At 35.0% G+C, this 5,169-nt stretch overlaps 1 non-coding gene across 1 annotated transcript; it reads right to left on the bottom strand.

Annotated features, from left to right (window-relative positions):
• Window positions 1–3,278: 3,278 nt before the first annotated feature.
• LOC147913248 (U6 spliceosomal RNA) lies at window positions 3,279–3,381 on the bottom strand. The gene has a single exon (XR_015549066.1). It is a non-coding gene; the product is annotated as a U6 spliceosomal RNA (small nuclear RNA).
• Window positions 3,382–5,169: the final 1,788 nt, after the last annotated feature.

Here is a 5,169-nt window from a genome sequence, read left to right as displayed (position 1 = left end):
TACTATGTTATAGAGTGGCAAGAGTGGACATCTTTGTCTTGTTTCTGTTCTTAGAGGAATAGATTTTAGTTTTTTACCATTGAGTATGATGTTAGCTGTCATATATGGCCTTTATTGTGTTGTGGTACTTTCCTTCTATACCAATTTTATTGAAAGTTTTTATCATAAATGGATGTTGGATTTGTCAAATGCTTTCTCTGTGTCTATTGAGATGATCATGTGATTTTTATTCTTTATTTTGTTAACATGGTGCATCACATTGATTGATTTGCAGATGTTGAACCATCCCTGTGTCCCTGGAATAAATCCCACTTGATCATGGTGTAGTGTCCTTTTAATGTATTGCTGTATTTGATTTGCTAATATTTTGATGAGGATTTTTGTATCTATGTTCATCAGGAATTTTGACCTGTAATTTTCCTTTTTTGTGTTGTCCTTGTCTGGTTTTGGTATCAGGATACAGTTGGCCTCATAAAATGGGTTAGTAAGTGTCCCATGCTTTTCAATTTTTTGGAAGAGTTTGAGAAGGATAGGTATTAACTCTTCTTTAAATGTTTTGTAGAATTCACCAGAGAAACCATCTGGTTCTGAACTTTTGTTTTTTGGGGAGGTTTTTGATTACTGTTTCAATCTCTTTACTTGTGATTGGTCTATTCAGATTCTGTATTTCTTCTTGATTCAGTTTTGGGTGGTTGTAGAATTCTAAGAAGTTATCCATTTCTTCTGGGTTATACAATTTACACATAGCTTTTCATAGTATTTTCTTATAATCCTTTGTATTTCTGTGGTGTCCATTGTAATTTCTCATCTTTCATTTCTGATTTTATTGATTTGAGCCTTGACTCTTTTTTTCTTAGTGAGTCTCTCTAAGGGTTTGTCAATTTTACTCATCTTTTCAAAGAACCAGCTCTTTGTTTCATTGATCCTTTCTACAGATTTTTGTCTCTATTTCATTTATTTCTGCTCTGATTTTTATTATTTCCTTCCTTCTGCTGACTTTGGGCTTTGTTTGTTGTCTTTTTATGGTTCTTTTACATATAGTGTTAGATTGTTTATTTGAGATTTTTCTTATCTTTTGAGGTAGGCCTGTATTGCTGTATACTTCCCTCTTAGTACGGCTTTTGCTGTATCCCATAAGTTTTGGTATGTTGTGTTTTCCTTTGTCTCCAAGTATTTTTTTCATTTCTCCTTTGATTTCTTCATTGATCCAATAATTGTTCAGTATCATATTGTTTAGTTTTCACATATTTGTGACTTTTTCAACTTTCTTCTTGTAGTTAATTTCTAGTTTCATACCACTGTGGTTGGAAAAGATGCTCGATATGATTTCAGTCTTCCTACATTTATTGAGGTTTGTTTTCTTTTCCAACATTTGGTCTATTTTGAGAATGTTCCATGTGCATTCGAGGAGAATGTGTATTTTGATGCTTTTGGATGGAATTTTCTCTCTATATATCCATTAAGCCCATCTAGTCTAGTGTTTCACTTAAGGCCACTCTTGTTGACTTTCTGTCTGGATGATCTTTCCATTGATGTAAGTAGGGTGTTAAAGTCCCCTACTATTATCGTGTTGCTGTTGATTTCTCCCTTTAGGTCTGTTAGTAGTTGCTTCATATACTTTGGTCCTCCTGTGTTATGTGCATGTATCTTAATAAATGTTATGTCTTCTTGGTGGAATGTCCCTTTTATCATTATATAATGTCCATCTTTGTCTCTTGTTATCTTTTTTGTCTTGAAGTCTGTTTTATCTGATATAAGTAGGGTTGTAACTGATTTCTCTTGGTTGCCATTTGCTTGGAGTATCATCTTTCATCCTGTGACTCTGAGCCTATGTTTGTCTTTAGATCTGAGATGGGTCTCCTGGAGGCAGCGTATTGTTGGATGTTGTTTTGTAATCCATCCAGCCACTCTGTGTCTTTTAATTGGTCAATTCAATCCCTTTACATTTAAGTGATTATTGACATATGAGGGCTTAATACTGCCATTTTATCTTTTGTTTTCTGGTTGTTCTATATTTCCATTGTTTCTTTATCCTTGTATTTCTGTCTGCCATTTCACTTTGGTGGTTTTCTGTGATGTATTTCTCAGTTTCCTCTTTTTTTATGTTTTGTGACTCTCTTCTGATTTTTTTTTTGTGGTTACCATGAGTTTTGTGTAAAAGATCTCATAGACGTGATAGTCCTTTCTCTGCTGTTAGCATCTTATTGTCATTAGCTTATGCAGGTTACATCCTTTTCCTCCTCCCCTTCTATGTTTTTGTTGTTACAAATTATCTTTTTTTGTATTGTGAGTTTGTTAACAAATGGAGATGGTTCTTGTTATTTTTGATGCATTCTTTCCCTTTAGCCTTTATTTTATAATTCACTGTTTACTAACCTATTCTGATATGGAGTTGTAATTTTCTGATTCTGTCTGTTTATCACCTTGCTCAAAGCTTCGTAAGCTCAAAGCTTCGTAATTTTTGTTTCGCGTAGGAGGGCTACTTTCAACATTTCTTGTAAGGCAAGTCTAGTGGCAATGAACTCCCCTAGCTTTTAGTTTTCTGGGAAAGCCTTTATTTTTCCTTCATATCTGAAGGATAACTTTTCTTCATAGGGTATTCTTGGCTGATAGTTTTTGTCTTTCAATATTTTGAATATATCATTCTACTCTCACTCAGCCTGTAGAGTTTCTTCTGTGAAATCCGTGATAGCCTGATGGTGTTCCCTTGCAAGTTATTTTCTTCTCTCTAGCTACCCTTAATATGCTTTCTTTGTCATTGACTTTTGACAGTTTTAATATAATGTGCCTTAGAGAAGGTCATTTTGTGTTGAGATAATCAGGTGTTCTATTAGCTTCACGTACTATTTTTTGTGTGTGTGTGAGGAGGTTCAGCCCTGGGCTAACATCTGATGCCAATCCTCCTCTTTTTGCTGAGGAAGATTGGCCCTGGGCTCACATCCGTGCCCATCTTCCTCTACTTTATATGGGATGCCACCACAGCATGGCTTGACAAGCGGTGTGTTGGTGCGCACCTGGGATCTGAACCTGCGAACGCTTGGGCCACTGAAGCGGAGTGTGTGCACTTAACCAGTATGCCATCAGGCTGGCCCCTTCATGTACTTTTATATCCAGTTCCTTCCCCAGGTTTGGGAAGTTCTCAGCTATTATTTCTATAAATAAGCTCTCTGCTCCTTTCTCCCTCTCTTATCCTTCTGGGATACCCATTATCCTTATGTTACTTTTCCTAATTGACTTGGATGTTTCTTATAGGATTTCTTTATTTTTTTAAATCTTAAAAAAGTATGAAATGCTTCACAAACTTTCATGTCATCCTTGTTCAGGGGCCATGCTAATCTTCTCTGTATCATTTCAATTTTAGTATGTGTGCTGCCAAAGCAAGCAGTAGACTCTCTCTCTTTTTTAATGTTACCTTTATAATATCACAAGGAGAAAACAGTAGGTGGGTGATTAGTTGGAAAAGCCTTTTTGGATGAGGTCATTAATTAAAGGTTAATTAGATAATTAAAGAAACAATGTATGTAAAAAGTGCTTTGTAAACTTCAAAGCACTTTTAAACATTAGTTATCATTATTATTGATGCTACTAAGTATTCTTTCTCTTTTTTCTCATATCACTAGTAATGAATGCCTGCAGCACTAAATTATAATTCCCTCTCTGTGATCAGATCAAATTGGAAAGTTATAGAAGAGTAATGAAAAGGAATATCAGGCATTTGTAGCAGGGTTTATTTTACTTATCTGTTGGAATATACACTTGTACATGTAACCCAGGTTAATAGTTTTGCTTATTTAAATAATTTCATCTGTTCTTTTGCTTTTCTACATGTAACACTTTTTTTAAAGGAAGAAGACTCAGTGAATTAGGTGAGTGATTTTGCATTCAGAATGTCTATCTGTTAATGTCCTACCCTGTGTTTATTTACCACCTTTGTTAGGCAAAGTGCAACTCATCGTGGATATAGGTTGATTTTAATTAAAAATTAAAAAGACATGAAGTAATCCAAATATATTAACAACAATGTTTTAACTAAAAAATATTATGGTAAAAAATAATTATCCTTAAAGAACTTTTACATATTTAATCTCAAAATGAATAATTTCAAGCTTTTGTTGATATTAATACATGATTTAAAATCAGTCTTTTGTAACTCAGTTAACATCTAAGTGTAAAAAGCAGCCAATGCAGACAAAGGTTCACTTTGTATTAATATAATTCTGAAATAATAGAGGTAGTATATTTTTTAAACTGCTTATTTTAACTTTCTAGAAAATGGAGCTGATATATGACTATCTGCCCTGTATTGCAGCTCTGGAACTAGGATATAAGAAATTACCATTTCCATCTTTATATGTTTTTCTCTACTTTCCCAGGGTCACCATCCTCCAGGGATGTGAGAGTCTAGTTAACATCTAAAGTCTCTGTAGCTGGCAAAGCCCCCCTCCTTAGAAAAATAACTAAAGCTTAATGAATAAAAAAATTAGAAAGTGCTATCCTTCACCCTTAAGATTTACTTGTATGCTAATCTGTTCAATTATCACTGGTAAAGCAATTATTTTCCCTACTGCATTCTGTGAAATCAGGAGCATTTGCAACCTGAACAGTAAGTTGTAAAATGCTTATACTTAGACCAGGTATGCAGACAAGATAAGTGGTGCGGAGAAAATTTTTTTTCTAACTCAGCAATTTGAGATAATTTGGATTTGCTAAACTTGGTATTATCATAGAGCACTGCATTATACACAGTGATATTAATTATTTAAAGCTATACATATTACAATGTCTACCTCATGCTTTTTTTAACTAATATTCTTGTCCCTAATACCTGAGTCTCTGGTAAATAAGAAGTGCTCGGGGCTGGCCCCATGGCTTAGCGGTTAAGTGTGCACGCTCTGCTACTGGTGGCCCGGGTTCGGATCCTGGGTGCGCACTGACGCGCCGCTTCTCCAGCCATACTGAGGCCACATCCCACATACAGCAACTAGAAGGATGTGCAGCTATGACATACAACAATCTACTGGGGATTTGGGGGGAAAAAAAGGAGGAGGATTGGCAATAGATGTTAGCTCAGAGCTGGTCTTCCTCAGCAAAAAGAGGAGGATTAGCATGGATGTTATCTCAGGGCTGATCTTCTTCACAAAAAAAATAAATAAATAAAGAAGTGCTCAA

Source organism: Ceratotherium simum, chromosome 29 (assembly GCF_057802395.1).
Source record: "Ceratotherium simum simum isolate JZ-2026a chromosome 29, ASM5780239v1, whole genome shotgun sequence".
Lineage (NCBI taxonomy): Eukaryota > Metazoa > Chordata > Mammalia > Perissodactyla > Rhinocerotidae > Ceratotherium > Ceratotherium simum.
The sequence above is the reverse complement of the archived record's forward strand: the minus strand, read 5'-3'. Positions and strand labels throughout refer to the sequence as shown.